Raw genomic sequence first — 17,635 nt, 5'->3', positions numbered from 1 at the left:
AATAACACTCAACCTCATCATCTGCCACCTACCCATTTTCCACCCAGCACCCAGCACCCAGCATCCCTGTATCTCTGCATCTACCTACCTAGCTACCTTTGCTGAGAATTCAGCCTGCCTGACATGTGTGCCTTGAGAACCGTAAGAATATAGACATTCTCTTTTAATACATGATTATTTCACAGTTAATTGAAGTAATATCCTATAGATGGGCATTTAGGTTTTTTCACACTTTTTTTCATATTTTGTGCCAACACTATATATACAAGAATACTTCTGTTGGACCTTCGGCCCACACGATGCTCTGGGGCTCCTCCAGTGAGCAGCCCCCACTGGGGCTCTGGGGCTGCCCCGCAGTGCAGGTCTAAAGGGTCTGGTCAGTTGGGAGAAGGCTGGCCACTTCCTATTTTATCATTTTATAATTTTTTTTAAAGAGTGTGGCATATTTTTTTAAAAGATTTTATTTATTTATTTTTTTAGAGGGGTAGGGGAGAGAAAAAGAGAGGAAGAGAAATATCAGTGTATGGTTGCTTCCCCTGTGCCCTTTACTGGGGACCTGGCCCGCAACCCAGGCATGTGCCCTGACTGGGAATTGAACCAGTGACCCTTTGATTTGCAAGCTGGCACTCAACCACTGAGCCTCACCAGCCAAGGCTCATTTTATAATTTTGAAGTGATGAGTTTTGATTGATCTTTTACTTTTCAGCAGCTCCCCCCCCTTATATTTTAAAGTAAAAAGTAGCAAGTCTGGCTGTCATAATTCATTTGAAATAGACTTAAACTACTAACCTGTTCAAAGGGACTAAGTAAATAACCCTAATGTGGTAGGTACTTAGACAAGACGTGAGCAGAGCAAGGACAGTGGGCCAGGTACAGAAGGTCAACAGGGGGGAAAGTGCTGGGTGCCTAGCAACAGACAAAACTGAGAAAACAAAGACTTTGCCCTGGGGTAACCTATCCTCCCCCAGCATGTCACTGGTCATGCAGCTTAGACCCTGGCCTCTCATATCGCTGGTCATGCATTTCCGCCCCTACCCTGACCTTTCCTCTCCTGGCATGTTGCTAGTCATGCAGGTTAGAACCCCTTAGAGGAGGAACAAAGAAGGGGGCTGGAGAATAGCCCTTAACCATGAAGCCCCCGGGACAATGAGGTTCTGACCCACATCAAATACATCTAGACCTCACTGGTGTTTCAGCTCCAGGCCCAGACAAGCAGCAAAACCAGACGAGACACATGGCTGACGTCAGGACCAGTTGCATTGATGAATGACCCCCTGCCCTGGTGCTGACCAATCAGTAGAGACCACAGCCCTGAAAGGACACCCCTGGAAAGGTGAATATCCTATCGGGATCCATCCCTGAGACCCCCAGATACCCTAAAGTCAGAGGGCCCAGTGAGGCTCTCGCCCACTCCGCCCCCACGCATATTTTCCTTGACTCTCTCCTCCGCTCCAAGTGCCCCTTTGCCTCTGTAACTTGTTTCTTGATCCCATTTCTTCTAAAGCTCACTTCTTCTACCTCTGTGGTTTTATAAATAAGCTTTCTTCTATAGTTTGAGTATTGACTCTGAATTCCTTTTTTTTAACTTAAAAAAAAGAACCTGGGCCCTGGCTGGTGTAGCTCAGTGGATTGAGCGTGAGCCTGTGAATCAGACAATCGCGGTTCGATTCCCAGTCAGGGCACATGCCTGGGTTGCAGGCCAGTTCCCTGCAGGCCAGTTCCCAGCAGGGGACACACAAAAGGCAACCATACATTAATGTTTCTCTCCCTCTATCCTTCCTTTCCCCTCTAAAGATAAATAAATAAAATCTTTAAAAAAAAACTGATTCGACAAAGAGAAAAACATATGTTGCTCAACTTACTTATGCATTCATTGGTTGCTTCTTGTTGTCAAACTAAGAAATATTCAAACCTGTAGAGAATTTTTATGAGTTTACTTGAGCCAAACTGATGACAATGCCAGGAGGCAAAATCTCAACAGATTGAGAATATGTTCCAGAGAATGGCAGTTCTGCACCTTATTTTATACATTACAACCAAAAGAGAAAACATAAGTGGGTTACATGAAATCCAGTGGTGATTGGTAAGGAAGGTAGGACAAAGCAAACAGCAGGGAAACCTCTGGGATTGGATAAAAAGGAAATTGAGCCCTGGCTGCTGTGTGGCTCACTGGACTGAGCGCCAGCTGCGAAACAAAATGTTGCTGGTTTGATTCCCAGTCTGGGCACACGCTTGGGTTGCAGGTCGGGTCCCTAGTTGGGGGCGTGTTAGAGGCAACCAATTGATACATTTCTCGAACATCGATGTTTCTCTCTCCTTCTTTCTCCCTCTCTTCCTCTCTCTGTAAAAATAAGTAAATTAAAAAATAGTGAAGTGATAGATACATACTTCTTTTACACAGGTGAATATAGGATAGTTAACAGTCAACAATTAACTCAATAACAATAACAGTGAGGTGATCTGTGGGCTCAGGAGAGTGGTTCATCTGCTTTGAGGAGTCTGGGATAAAGGAATTACTTTGACATTCCAGAGTTATGTTATTGTAGATGCCAGAACACAACAGACAGGCTTAGTTTAGGTGAAAACTGACTTTGTCAGGGAAGGTTCTAGCCTAGGACATGATTGCCTGCCATAAACTGCTTTTAGTTTAAAGTTTAAATTTCAGGCAGTCCTTTGTGGTTACCTTAGGTCTCTGAGTTTGTAAGGTCACCACCTACACGAGTTTGTCAGGTGTAGTATATAGCCCCTTTTTCATTCACAGTGGCCTGACCAAAGATCAAACCCACAACCTTGGCACATTGAGACTACATTCTAACCAACTGTGCTACCCAGCCAGGGCTCTGAATTTTTTCTTAGCTAGAACTCAAGTTCTCAGGTTGCTGAACCAAGGTCCAATCTGACTCCACCAGTCTAATATTGGGTGCCATTTTCACTAGCAACACTAAGAAAATAAAGTTAGTTTTTTAAAAGTTCTAGAAACCCCCAAATTACAGATAACATCCCCCCAAGAAGGAGTGGGAGGACAGTGCCAGCTTGGGCCAGGGCTGCACAAAGGCCCCTGTGTGTAGCGAAGGAAAAGCCTACGATCAGGGACCATCTCTGTTGCCCATGGGAAGGCCTTCCCTTATCAGGCTCCTTCCTGACCACAGGAACAGAGGCTCAACCAGAGACTTCTTTGGGAGCAAATGCTCTTATTGCCAGGTGCCCTGCTTTGCTGGTGCTGAAGCTACAGGGTCCTGACCAGGCCATTGAGACCACATAGGGCCTGGAAGCTACCAGGCCTGGCCAGGACCATGCTTGCAGGCCTATGGAAGAGGATGGACTGGAGCTGGGACCTCCAGATAAAAAGGCGACATAGGAAACCTTCATAGACAGCAGAGGGTGCTCCAGCATCAACCCAGGGAGCTGCCCTTCCACCTGGGTCTGGTCTTCCTCTGGGGGGAGTGAGGGATGTTATCATTTTCCAGACATAAATAAACCCTGCCTTTACACTTGACCTAGCTGCTCCCATGATTGATAATTAGCTACTTGTTTGTTTGTTTATTATCTGTCTTGCCTCAGTGGAATGACAGTTCCAGGATTCCTGGGTCTAGGAATCAAGGAGTGGAAATGGGGAGAGGCTGCACTCACCCTTGCCTCTGGGGCCTCCAGTACTCACTCAGCTTCACAGGCTCTGCTGGTCACAGGCTGCCTCGGTTCCAGAGGAGGAATGTTTCCACTGGGGGGCGCTGCCACAAGGATACAAACTGAGGTTGAAGGCAGAGAAGCCTGGCCTGTCCCTAGAGAATAAGCAGCCGTGGGTATGCACCTGGATTTTGAGAGTGTAAGGAAAAGAGATGACAAAAAGGCTATATTCTAGAAGGCCCTATTAAAGAGTTTTTTATTTTATTCCAAAGGGAGAGATTTAAGCATTTTAGGAGTTTACAGTTTAGAGATATTACTCCAATGAGATGGATGCTAAAATGTTAACAGTAGTTGTCTCCGAGGGATGGAATTGCCTGTATATATTTTTCTTTACTTTTTCCTTTTCTGTTCACTTATCTGTATTTTACCATATTTTCCATAATGAACATGGCTTACCTGTATGCATTAGTGTATGCAGGGGCTACCATAATAAAGCACCACAAACTGGATTGCTTAAAACAACAGGAATTTATTCTCTCCCAGTATGGGAGGCCCTGGAAGGTCCAAAATCAAGGGGTTACAGGACCATGCTTCCTCCTGAGCCTCCAGGGGAAAACCATTTCAGCCTCTTCTAGTTTCTGGGGGCTCCTGGTGTTCCTTGGCTGGTGGCCACATCACTCCGGTCTCTACTCCCATCTTCACCTGCCCTTCTGCCCAGTGTGTCTCTGTTTCTCCTCTTCTTATACAGACACCAGTCATTGGATTTAGGGTCTACTCTAAATTCATAATGACCTCGTCTGGAGCCCCTTAACTAATTACATCTGCAAAGCCCTTTGTTCCAAATAAGGTCACATTCTGAGGTTCCAGGTGGACACGAAGTTTTAAAGGGCTACTTGTTCAACCCACTACACTATAGGATATAAATAAAGCATCTAAGGAAAATTTACAAATCACTCTGGAGGCACCATGATAACTGGAGACAAAGACCAGAAGCTGGGAGCCTGCAGAGGAGGCTGTCGTTGAGGTCCTGGCCTGTGTTTGGACAGCAGCAGCTGGGAAGCCAGAGGGCAGCGTAAGGGAGAGGCTATGGAGACCATGTCAGTTAAGACTCCAGGGTTAACTGAATGTAGAAGTCAAGTAGGGCAAACTGCTGGCTTTCTGGCTTGGATAAGGATGCTACTTATCTTATCCAGACGGGAATGACAGGAGGATCACATCTGGGAGAAGGGCATCTGCTAGAACCATGAGAAAACTCTCCTGGTACAGACTCCACAATTGACCAAGATATGTTCTCTGAAGGAGAACTCCTAAGATTAAAGAATCCAGTGAAAAAGGCAATAATGATTTCCTATTTATGTCAAGCATACTTTTCTTCTTTTAAGTATATTTTACTGATTATACATTACAGTTATCCCAGTTTTTTCTCCCATTTATTTCCCACTGCCCTGTACCTTCCTCCCTTGAGCACTCCTTCCCAGCTCCTTTAGTTCATGTCCATGGGTTGTACATACAAATCCTTTGGTTTCTCCAGTTCCTACACTATTCTTAACCTCCCCCTGTCTATTTTGTACCTACCACTTATGCTTTTTATTCCATGTACCTTTTCCCTTCTCTCACCTTCCCTCTCCTCCACTGATAACCCTCCATGTGATCTCCATTTCTGTGATTCTATTCCTGTTCTAGTTGTTTGCTTAGTTTGTTTTTATTTTTATTTTTGTTTTTAGGTTCAGTTGTTGATAGTTGTGTTTGCATTTTACTGTTCATAGTTTTGATCTTCTTTTTCTTAGGTAAGTCTGTTAACATTTCATATAATAAGGGCTTGGTGATAATGAACTCCTTTAGCTTTACCTTACCTGGGAAACGCTTTATCTGCCCTTCCATCCTGAATGATAGCTTTGCTGGATAGAGTAATCTAGGTTGTAGGTCCTTGCCTTTCATGACTTTGAAAACTTTCCAGTCCCTTCTTGCCTGCAAGGTTTCTTTTAAGAAATCAGCTGACAATCTAATGGGAACTCTTTGTAGGTAACTGTCTCCTTTTCTCTTGCTGTTTTTAAAATTCTCTTCTGATGTTTATTCTTGGGCAATGTAATTATGATGTGCCTTGGTGTGTTCCTCCTTGGGTTCAACTTCTTTGGGACTCTGAGCTTCCTGGAAGTCTATTTCCTTCAACAGATTGGGGGAGTTTTCCTTCATTGTTTGTTCAAGTAAGTTTTCAATTTTTTGCTCTTCTTCTCCTTCTGGCACCCTTATGATTCAGATGTTGGAACATTTAAAGTTGTCCCAGAGGTTCCTAAGCCTCTCATTCTTTTTTTCAATTCTTGTTTCTTCATTCTGTTCTGGTTGAATATTTATTTCTTCCTTCCGGTCCAAATAGTTGATCTGAGTCCTGGTTTCCTTCCCTTCACTGTTGGTTTCCTGTATATTTTTCTTTATTTCACTTTGCATAGCCTTCACTTTTTTCTCTATTTTGTGACCATACTCAACCAATTCTGTGAGCATCCTGACTATTAGCGTTTTGAGCTGTGCATCTGATAGGTTGGCTATCTCTTCATTGCTTAGTTGTTTTTCTGGAGTTTTGATCTGTTCTTTCATTTGAGCCGTACTTCTTTGTCTTGGCATACCTGTTACAACGTAAGGGGCAAAGCCTTAGGTATTCACCGGAGCAGGGGAACCCACTACACGGGGTTGTGGTGCTGTATGTGAGGGAGGGGTCAGAGAGGGAACAATGCTGCTTGCTTGGCTCTCAGCCTGCTTTCAGTCACTTTCCCCACTGCCCACAAGCCAATTGGGTGCTTCTGGTGCTGATTCCTGGGAGAGTGGGTTTGTGTATGTTCTAGGGCCCCATGGGCCCCGCCAATGAACTCTCCTGTGAGGCTGGGAGTTTCTCCTATCACCACAATCCTCACAGGGTTTTACAACCAGTGGTTTGGAGGCTCTGGTTTCCCACGCTGGACTCCTGGGTTGTGAGGTCTGTCTCGCTCCCCAGTTGTTCCTCCTGGTTTATCCACAGGCAAATGTGGGACCCACAGCCACCACCTCACCTACCCCATCTGCTGCCACCTTGCTGCATATTCTCTCTGCCCCAGCTGCCAGTCTCTGCCCTCCTACCAGTCTGGATGAATGTTTTGTCTTTAACTCTTTGATTGTCTGACTTCCATACAGTTTGATTTTTCTGGCAGTTCTGGTTGTTTTTTGTTTTTAAATTTGTTGTACTTTTTTTGGTTGTGCAAGGAGGCTAAGTGTCCAAGAATACTTTTCTGATTGTCATATGTGTCTTGTTAACTGCTCCACTTTACAGATTGGGAAACTAAAACTTAGCATATACCATCCAGAATGTATGGCTTGCCCTGACCCATGTGGTTCAGCTGGTTGGAGTGTAGTCCTATAACCAAAGGGTTGCAGGTTCAAATCCAGTGGGTGCACTTACTTGGGTTGTGGGTTCCATCCCTGGTCCAGGAGCATACCATCCCCAGTCAGGGTGCATATGGTAGGCAACTGATTGATGTTTCTCTCTTTCCCTTCATCTCTCTAAAAACAAGGGAAAAAATACTCAGATGAGGATAAAATAAATATGTGGCTTTATCTGTTCTGCTTAGTTTGATTGGACTGTAAGCTTCTATAAGGGAAATATATATGTCTTGTTCAACCTCACTTGTTGTTATTGAAATGTAAATTCAAACTACACGACAAACTACATTCAAACTAGATCTCATTAGAATTAAAAACTTCTGTGCATGAAAAGATACTATCAAAAAGTGAAAAACGACTCACAGAGTGGGAGAAAATAGTCACAAATCTGATAAGGAATCAATATCCAGAATACACAGAGAACTTCTACAACTCAACAGTAAAAAACAAGCTAGTTTAAAATATGGGCAAAGGACTTGAATAGACATTTCTTCAAAGAAGATACCCAAATTAACAATGAATAACATGAAAAGAGGCTCAATATCACTAATCATTAGAGAAATGTAAATCAAAACCACAATGAGATATCACTTCATACCTACTAGGATGGCCAGAATTAAAAAGACAGAAAATAACAAGTGTTGGTGGGGATGTGAAGAATTGGGACCCTTGTGCATTGCTAATGGGAATATAAAATGGTGAAGCCCTTGTGGAAAACAGTCTGGCAGTTTCTCAAAAACCTAAACATGAAATTACCATATCAGCCAGCAATTCTACTCCTAGGTATATACCCAAGAGAAATGAAAATGTGTCCACACAGAAACTATATACCAATGTTCATCGATAGCAGAATTATTCACAATAGCCACAAAGTGAAAACAACTCAAATGTATATCAGTGAATGAATGGATACACCAAATGTGGTGTATACAGTCAATGGAATATTAGTCAGGCATAAAAAAGAATGAAATTCCAGTATATGCTACAACATGGATAAACCTTGAAAACATTACGCTAAGTGCAAAAAAAAAAACAAAAACAAAAAACCAGGCACTAAAGGGCAAATATATGATTCCACACATATGAGGTCCCTAGAGTAGTCAAATTCTCAAATATGGAAAAAATAGAATAGAGGTTATCAGGGGTTGAGGAGAGGACGGAATGAAGAGTTAGTGTTTAGTGGGTATAGTTTCAGTTTGGGAGATAAAGTTCTGGAAATGAACAGTGGTGATAATGGTGTTTGCAGAACACTGTGAATGTACTTAATGCCACTGAATTATACACTTAAAAATAGTTAAGTGGCAAATTTTGTTATATAAATTTTACCACAAAAACACGTCTTTACTTTTTGCCCCAGAAATCTCACTTCTAGGACTTTACCTTGGAGATATACTCCCAACAATGTGAAAATACATATGCTTTTGGTTATTCATTGCAGCATGGTTTGTAACTACAAAATATTGGAAACAATTTCGATGCTCATACATAAAAAGTGGTTGAATAAAAGCTCATCCACACGTCTCTATCAACTGAGGTGGGATGATTTCCAGGATATAGTGCTAAGTGAAAAAGATAAAGTGGGAAAGCATATCTATAGTGTGCCACCCTTTTGTGTAAGAAACAAAGAGAATTAAGAAAATATATATTTGCCTCCACACTTGAGCATAAAGAAACCCAGGAAGGAAAAACAGAGAGGACTGAGATTGATTACTAGAAGGTAGTGGGCAGGAATTGCATGGAGAGGACAAAGAAAATGGGTGGGGGGTGGGGGAGACACTACCCTGGATATATTTTTTGGTACAGATCTGCCTTTTGGAATCATGCTGTTTTTTCACATATTTTTAAAAAGATTTTTAAAAAAAAATTTTAGAGAGGGGGAAGGGAGGGAGAAAGAAAGGGAGAGAAACATCACTGTGTGGCTGTCTCCTGCATGCCCCCTAGTGGGTACCTGGCCCACAATCCAGGCATGTGCCCTGACTGGGAATCAAACCAGTAACCAGGCCAGCACTCAATCCACTGAGCCCACCAGCCAGGGCTCTTGTTTCACATATTTTAAAAAATAGGTAAAGTCACTAAGATAGGAGGGAAAATCCTAAAATTTAATACAAACAGAAACAATTGAACCAAAGCATATTTTGAATGAATAACACATACACTTGGTTTCACTTGCTGTGGACAGCGCATGCTCCTCATCCTCTTGCAGCTCTGCTCTGCACTCCTCTGTGCCTGACGACTGCTGCCACCTTCTCCAATCACTATAAAAGAAGAGATCCCTGTGCTTGTCATCAACGATGGCTCTGACATGTGTAAAGATGGCTTGGCAGGAGATGACGCCTTCCCCCTCAGGCATGTTCACTTCCATTGTCAGATGCCTCTAACACCAGGGTGTCATGGCGGGCATGGGGCAGCTACATGGGCAATGAGGCCAGAGCAAGCACAACATCCTGACCCTCAAGTACCCCATCGAATATAGCATTGATGGCAATGAAGATGACATGGAGAAGCTCTGACACCACACCTTCTACAGTGAACTGTGTGTGGCACCTGAGGAGCACCCTGTGTTGCTCATCAAGGACCCCCTGAACTCCAAGGACAACCATGAGAAGATGAGTCAGATAATTTTTGAGACCTTCAACACTTGGGCCATGTCCATGGCCATCCAGGCAGTGCTATATGCCTGCGTGCCTGTGGGCGCACTACTGGTATTGTTATGAACTCTGGGGATGGGGTTACCCACACTATGCCTACCTAAGAGGTCTGTCCCCTCTCCTACTCCATCCTGTGTGTCTTGACCTAGCTGGCCAGCCAGGATATGGCCAACTACCTCATGAAGATCCTTACAGAGCATGGCCACAGCTTCACCACCACAGCAAGTGGAAAATCATGTGTGACATCAAAAAGAAGCTCTGCTATATTGCCCTGATCTTTTAGCAGCAGATAGCCACTGCAGCATCCTCCACCTCTCTGGAGAAGAGCTACAGGCTGCCTAAGGGGCAGGTGATCACCATCAGCAACAAGTGATTCCAGTGTCCCGAGGTGCTATTCCAGCCCTCCTTCCTGGGTATGGAGTCCTATGATAGCTACAGGACCACATTCTACTCCACTACAAAGTGTGATATTGACATCCAGAAGGATCTGTTTGCCAACACAGTGCTGTCTGATGGGACCACCATGTACCCCCTACATAGCCAACAGGATGCAGAAGGCGATCACAGCTTTGGCTGTAATCAAAATCAAGTTCATTGCCCCACCGAAGCACAAGTTCTCAGTGTGGATCAATGGCTTTGTTCTGGCCTCAGTGTACACCTTCCAAGAAATATGGATCAGCAAACGAGAGTACAGCAAGTTGGGCCCCCTCCATCATCCACTACAAATGCTTCTAAATGTACTGCAGGCGGATGAGTAGCAATTGCTGCATTACTTGATCAAGTATGAGTTTGCCCTAGCAACTGTATATACCTCAAGCTGGCCTCCTAAAACTGAAATAAGCCTTTGAAAATAAATGGCCCTTAAAGCTTATATCTGATCTCAGCACTGGACTATAAACCTGATTCATGATTTTGCCCTTGTATTCAAGTTAACTGTTCCCTTGGTACATGTTTAACACCATGTACACATCTTTGATTTAAACCCCTGTACATGCAGTCGGTCACTTGGTGGAAAAAATGAGAACATTTGCTCAAGAGAAATCTACTGGTTTGATGAGAATCGGGAAGACTGCACGTTCCTGATTTGTGCAGGGTATTAATGTGCAGGAGTTGCCAATTCCAGGGTTTCTTTAGAATCTGGCAAGAGTCCTGAACCAGTTGTCATTTCTGTCCTGCCAGGGTGATGGTGCCGGGAGGGTCTAAGAGTTAGGACCCATCTTCCTTCTTTAGCTGATGTTCTTCTGCCAGAACACCTGGGTTATTTGTTACTCGTCTTGAGTTGGAAAGCAGTTTGCATTTTCACTTGTAAATTTATTCATCCTTTGATATAAAATTTTTGTATGCAATTCTCAATTCTTTTAGAGATAACAAATTTTGGTTTTCTACTGTCATGTGAGAACATTAGGCTCCAGCAACAAGTCATTGTGAGAAAAGTAAAGTGCTTCAGTTAAAACACATACACAAACATACACCTAAGGCTGAGAAAAAAACCCCAATTAAGTAACTTTTGAATATAGTATTTGGAACACATGTTTTCAGGTCAAAGACAAATAAGAACTCTAAACTCCAATAGGTAGGCATTTATCTCCTCACAGGAATGAATAAACAATTTGAAGTTACTTTTTGGAATTCTAAGATTGAGCAAATATGTAAATATATTGGGGAAATGGAAGCCAAGTTTCTCATGGTTGGAGACTAAGTTACAAATATGAAGAGGGGAGAGGATAGTACAAACCCTGTAGCAATAGACTGGAATTGGAGATATTTATGTAAACTCACGGATGTATACATCTCATCCATTTCCCAGCTATATCCTCCAAGAGGGCCTAGAAGGAATGATGCCACAGTAATATAAATACACCTAGTATTCAGATCTTGGTTTCTGAACACTTCCACTAGTTTTTTTAAAAACTATGAAGGGTAACCTAGAAATTTTACAGCAGAGAAACCTGGTTGAACCCTTCTTAATCAAACAAAGTTAGCGTAGGCAGAAATGGAACTATTGGGCAGAAATACCCATTCATGTTACACACTGATAACCCAGCATCACTTCCGTAGACTTCCTGCCAAAAGTGTATAACCTGAATCTAAGTATGATGAAACTGAAATTGAGGGACGTTCTACAAAATACATGGTCTATACTCTTCAAGCTGGAAATGTCATGAATAACAAATCAGGAACTGTTTCCAATTAAGGGAATCTAAAAAGACAAGGCAGCCCTGACCAATGTAGCTCTGTTGGTTGGGCGTCATCCTGCAAATCAAAGGTCACTGGTTCCATTCCTGGTCAGGGCACATGCCTGGGTTGCTGGCCTGGGGTATGTGGGAGAAGCATTTGATCTATGCTTCTCTCCCTCTCTTTCCTCCTCCCTTCCCCCTTCCCTAAGAATAAATTAATAAAATCTTTAAGAAAAAGACATGACAGTTGAATGTAAAGCTTGCATGATTTTAAATTTTCTGTTGTTATAAAGTATATCATCAGAACTGACAATACCACAATAAGGTCTGTAGAAAATAGTATTGTTTCAGTTTCTTTCCTGATTTTGAAAACTGTACCGTGGATATATAAGGGAATTCATTGTTGTTCCCATAGGAAACGGAGAATAACACCTACCCCATAGGGTTGTTAAGAGCATTAACTGCATTGATTCATATATAAAATTTAGGACAAAATATTCAGTAAATACAGAGGAGAATATCATTGGGAATTTGGTTACAAGAAAGGGTCTCATTGAATGTGGTAGGTTTCAATAAACCACCATCCTATACCTTCAACTTAGGTACAGAAAACAAAGGCTCTGCCACGTGGATATGTTCAAGAAGGAATATAGGTGCCAGGAAGGACTCCTTGTAGTTAACTGCACACAAATTCATAGCTAGAGTCCAGCTGCTATTGCTGTCAGGAGCCTGTCATACACACTGCATTTTAAGGAAAAGCTACAAACGGTTACGGGGACTATATGGTAATGGGAAAAAATACAATAAAAAAACCTTACAAACTGAACCTTTAAACTCCTGTACCATGCTCTCAACACCAACCCTTACCGGAGTTCCTGGTATTACCTTTTGACTAATTGGCTAAGAGGTACACAGCTATATCCTCATTTGTATCTTTATTGACTAATCAGAGCAGCTAAAATGACCAATCAGGAGAGTGCTGTTTGGACCAATCAGACTGTGCAAATTTTACTTCCTCATTTGCATAAAGTGGACCCATCAGGGAGACAAGGCAGGGACTTTAGAAGCAGCAGTGTTGGCCTGACTGGATTCTCAGTTTGTTAGACTGTTTCCCAATGTGTTGAGGTTGCAGGGCTGCTCCTGGATCAGGGCACATATAAGAATTGACTAATGAATGCACAAATAAGTGGAACAATGATATCTCTTTCTCGCTCCTCCTTCCTCTCTAAAGTCACTAAGTTTAAAAATTTTATAAAAATTGCAGTTCCCATTATTTCTGGGGATACACTTTGGGTTTCCACCTGAGGCTTCATTTCCTGGTTTTGCAAACTTCTCTCCAATAGTTTCTCCTCCCAATTTGGGGCTTTTCTTAACATTAGGTTGGTGGCAATGAAATTCTGTCCACACCAGCTCATGGAAGAAGTATCCAAAGGAGCCCAAGCTCAAGGATGCAGCCTTAGAAAAGTTCACGGGCACTGTAAGCTCTTAGTGAAAATGGTGGGTCTCCTTCCAGTTCTAGTACCTGAAGTGAGCTTATCCTTAGATAGGCAGGTTAACAGGAAAACTTAGTAATATCAAACACAATCTTTCAAAATCGAACGAACAATAGCTCATTAAATGGCTACCATGTACTGGGTCCTGTTGCCGGTGCAAGAAACGCCCCCTCACCCCCTCCATCACCAAGACTGCTGAGTGTGAGTCCAAGGACAAGTGGGTGGCACTAGGTGAAACTTTGGCCTGGCTTAGAAGCTCAGCTTCTTTCAATTCTCCTCTGAGACTGGCTGTTCTCAGGCAAAAAGAAAAAAAGGTCCTTAAATTAATCTGTAAAAGGAGTAAAAATTTTAAGGGTGTTTGTAACTTTTTTTGCCCTGCTAGTATATAAATTGCATTTTTGCCTGGACGCTTTGCCTGGAGATAGTGGAAAATTATTCCTCAGGGCAGAGGGCCCAGTTCTGCCCGTCTCCAAATCGTGAATGCTGCGAACACAAAAGCCAGCTGGATAGGCTTTTGCCTCAGGCCCCGGGACTGAAACTAGACTCTAGGGTACGGGGAGCCTGTTGGTCGAGATGTGAGAGGGTTTCTCCCATAGGCGCCGCAAGACCCAGCACGGCGTTGGCTCGCTAGGGAAGCCTGGGTTGCATAGTAGCAGAGTATCTGAGCTTGGGGAAACAGCACCGTAGCGTGGGGGAACAAAATGGCGGCCGTGACCAAGGTCCACACCACAAATGGGTTTCGGGCCACAGAAAAACCACAACTCCCAGAATCCTCTACGCCGAGGCCCGGAGGCCCAGGAGTGCTCCAGCGTCACTCCAGGGACTGTAGGCCCTGGGCCCCGCCCCCCAGGCGAAAATCCAGCGGCAAACGTTGCCGGCTGTGAACCCCTCCCTAGCCCTGTCTTGCACTGGCCGACGGGACTAGTAGTTCTTCAGTAACAGAATTGAACGTCCCTCAGGCCTTACGAAACTACACTTCCCGGTGGGGTTTTAGCGCCTGCGCACGAAGCCGCGGTGAATACTACGGCTCCCGGCGGGTTCTGCGACGCTCGCGGTTGCGCGCTGACGCACTTACTTAGCCGTGCTGACGTGCAGCGCGGCCCAGGCGGGGTGCGAGTGGCGCAGTCGGAACCCGCTGCGGCCCCTGAGGAAGCGAGGAGGCGTCAGTGGCGGCTGAGGCGGGCGGACTGGCGAGGCGAGTCGGCGGCTCTGGGCCCCGAGAGACTCGGGAGGTCGAGCAGCGGTAGCACCTCTTCCCCTCCGAAGCGGCGGGCGGCGGCGGCGGCGGGTGAGAGGGTGAGGAAGCGCGCGAGCCGGGTGGGGGAGGGGTGGTAGCCCCGGCTCCAGGCCAAAGCGCGCGGAGAACGGTCTAGGCCGTCGCGCGCAAGCGCGCTCGCCGCCCTTAGCTCGCGCGGACTCCCTGCATTGCCTGCCTCCCCTCCCCCGCCTCCCCTTCCCGCGGTTTCTGTCGCGCGCGGAGTTTTACTCTTTCCCCTCCCCCATGGCAACGGCGCGCGCCTCCGACTGCATTCAAGCTCGCGCGCGTGCTCGGCTCCTCGCCTCCTCCACGCGTGTGGCCGAGGAGGCCCTGCTATAGCTGCCCCTCCCGGCATTTTCTAGGGAGGGAGGGGGCGGTGGCCATTGGGGCCTGCTTCGGAATCCTTTCCCCAGCCCCACTTCTTTCTCGTGGCTCTTGGGGCCTATGGTCTGTCTGGGGGCCTCCCAGACTTCGGGGCGCCACGCAAACCCATCCCCCATCCCCCAAGGCTGAAAATAAGCGTTGGAGTCCTAGCCAGTGCAGAGAAGGCCTTGGACTAGATACACGGGAGGTTTCGATCATCAGGAGTTGTTACTGTTTGTCGTGAAAGTATTAGAGAAAAGCGCCAAACCTTTAAAACAATTTTTTTAACCTGGGTATGTAAAGGCAGACCGTATGCTTTTTTTTTTTTTTTTAACTTTTAGTTTTCATCATCTACTCAGAAGTTGTATTAAAGTTAGGGAGGAGGTTGTTGGAACCTTTCTTTGGTAAGAAAACGGTGGACTCTTTCAGGCACTGTTTGGCACGTAATGCTTCCGAGTCTTGGTTTCCATTTACGCTTAAGATATCTTTTGGATCAGAAATTCGAAGAGTATGTTTCATCTTCCATCTTAAATGTGTGGGCTTAGGTCTCTCTGCTTGAGCTAATATTTTAAGCTCTTTGGGTTCTATAATGTTAACTCCGCTATACAGTGCCCCAGTGCTGAGCTTGCTTTGCTTATATATATCAGTTTTCTTGGTTATTCCCCCTTAGATCACATTTGGTGCCTTTTGTTTCTTGGATACCTTAATATTGGATTTCGGGATCGCCTTCTATCTTATTAGTTAAGCAATTAGCTTTTGTATTCCTTTCCAGCTTTTATTTTCTGTCTTCAGCTTGGGAATTTTTGCATACCCACAGTCCCTGGACCCCAGTTTACAAATTTCTATTTTATAAAGTTAACTTGGTTTTGGTGATTTGTGTGTGTTGTTGATGTACCCCTGGTCTGACCTTCCTTTTAGTGTTTCAAGCACTGCCTTGGATGCTGTGGGGGGTTTTTTGTTTGTTTTGTTTTGTTTTCCTCCTTTTTTGGCTCATTCCCTACAAGTTCTCTAGTTCGTTGTGACTTAATACCTTTTGCTTAGTAGCTACTGGTTTAACCTCCCTAGGGATGGGAGGATTATTGTGTGAGGTGGTATGGAAGTGTGGGTGAATGGTTAGACCAAAGAGTTAATTGCAGGTCAGAAGCATTCTACAAGGGGAAAATTGGGTGAGGTATGTGTAGAGAGAGAGGCAGAGAAAGACCTAGGATTGACGTGGGGAAGATTGGTATTTGAAAAAGTGAGGGTTGGGAGGTAGAGAAGCTGATTTCTTAAGCTGTAAAAAAGTTTTTCATTTTTTTGTCCATTATCACTTACCTGTCCTAGACTAGTCTCATCTGTCATTTCTTTACCCCAGTATGGTTATCTTTTTCTGTTTTCAAATTTCTCTTGAGTCTGCTACTGGGATAGGCAGGGACCCAGTCTTAGAGTTGGGGGTGGGAGTCCAGACTTCTAGAGTGGGGCTGTCTCCCATTCATTCAACACTTTGCCATATTTTAAAATTTTATTCATTTATGTTTTGCTTTAACATTTCCCCAGGTATTTGTATGATGTTATTTTATTCTGGGATATTTACAAAAACCCTGTAGTTTCCTTTTTATCCAGTTCAATCTCTTTTCCCTCTACTTATATAACCTATCTGTCTACATTGTTCCTTGTATGGTTTTCCTCACACATTTATACTGTGAAATTATCTTGGCCAGGATAAGTTGGTAAAAGAAATGAAGTATATTAGCATGAGAAAGGAGTAGGCTATAGCCACAGAATCTAACCAGAAAAACTGGGGCTTGAGGGCTCTTCAGAGTCTTGCTGGGGTTGGGACAAGTTGAGAGGATAGACCTTGGCGGGAGGCATGAAGATAACAATATGACAGGGATAAGGCAAACCTAGAAGAGAAAAACTAGGAAGTGAGATACAGGGGACTGGTAGGGAAAGCTGGTAGTTTCACATAGTAAAAGTGAGGTATAAAGAGTGGGGAATTTTCAGTATAAGTTTAAGGAACGGAATATAGAGAAGGTATGCGAACAGAACAGAGGAGGCGGATTTGATGTATTTAGAGCATTGAGTTGACAGCAGGTACATTTAACGGGTGCTAGGGAGACTTGGGTGAGCTGCAAATCATGTGAAAAATCCTGATGAATTGAAGGGATAAGGTATGTATTGGGTAGTTGTTAGGAGGTATAAATATTTGGAGTCAAGGAAATGGCCTCTTACCTGGAAAGTAAAGTACAAGAGGATTATGTATCCAAGATTCAGGAGTCTCTGATGTGCATGTTGGCCTTTTGTCTGGGTGTGAGGCTGTACAGGATACTTTTGGTTTATCTTAAGAACGAGTTGGTCTACCTGTTTAGGTATCTAGGGGCTGCTTAGTCCATTTTGTATTCATAACGGTGTAGTCTGAAATCCTTAGGCCAGTTCTTGGAAGAGTCTTTGGACTTGAACTGTAGGCCCTTGGGTGCCACAGATCTGTGGTGTTTGTTGTGCCCAGTTTGGAGGCCTTAGTTACCAAAGGTTAGGAATTAGAATAGTTGGTGGAGACACCACTTTGTTGGTATTGGGGCCAAAGGAGAATAAAAGGACAGTATGGAGAAATACTAGAGAGAGAATCTTTGTTTGCTTAGGGTAGAAAAAAAATCTAGGTGCAAATAGTAAATGGCTTTTGTACAT

General features: G+C 44.1%; 1 protein-coding gene, 1 long non-coding RNA gene and 1 pseudogene across 10 annotated transcripts in view; 2 read left to right on the top strand and 1 right to left on the bottom strand.

Moving 5' to 3' along the window:
• Positions 1–1,042: 1,042 nt before the first annotated feature.
• LOC119058202 (actin, cytoplasmic 1-like) lies at positions 1,043–10,591 on the top strand (annotated as a pseudogene).
• Positions 1,734–14,511, bottom strand: LOC119058223 (uncharacterized). Of its 2 annotated transcripts, none has more exons than XR_005084210.2 (5): positions 14,426–14,511; positions 9,187–9,287; positions 7,052–7,152; positions 3,631–3,808; positions 1,734–2,341 (listed from the first exon to the last, which is right to left on the bottom strand). It is a non-coding gene; the product is annotated as an uncharacterized LOC119058223 (long non-coding RNA). The 2 variants fall into 2 exon arrangements; XR_008392737.1 differs by having other exon boundaries at positions 3,659–3,808.
• SRRM2 (serine/arginine repetitive matrix 2) overlaps positions 14,450–17,635 on the top strand; it is an 18,315-nt gene continuing 15,129 nt past the window's right edge. For 2 of the 8 annotated variants that reach the window (XM_037157200.2, XM_037157189.2), the window contains exon 1: positions 14,495–14,646. The gene's annotated coding sequence lies outside the window, so the exon portion shown is untranslated. Of the gene's footprint in view, positions 14,647–17,635 lie in introns of all 8 variants that reach the window. The other 6 variants (XM_037157169.2, XM_037157178.2, XM_037157159.2 and 3 more) reach the window with 5 other exon arrangements.

This window comes from Artibeus jamaicensis, unplaced genomic scaffold, assembly GCF_021234435.1.
Source record: "Artibeus jamaicensis isolate MK-2021 breed Jamaican fruit bat unplaced genomic scaffold, CSHL_Jam_final contig_700, whole genome shotgun sequence".
NCBI lineage: Eukaryota > Metazoa > Chordata > Mammalia > Chiroptera > Phyllostomidae > Artibeus > Artibeus jamaicensis.
The sequence above is the reverse complement of the archived record's forward strand: the minus strand, read 5'-3'. Positions and strand labels throughout refer to the sequence as shown.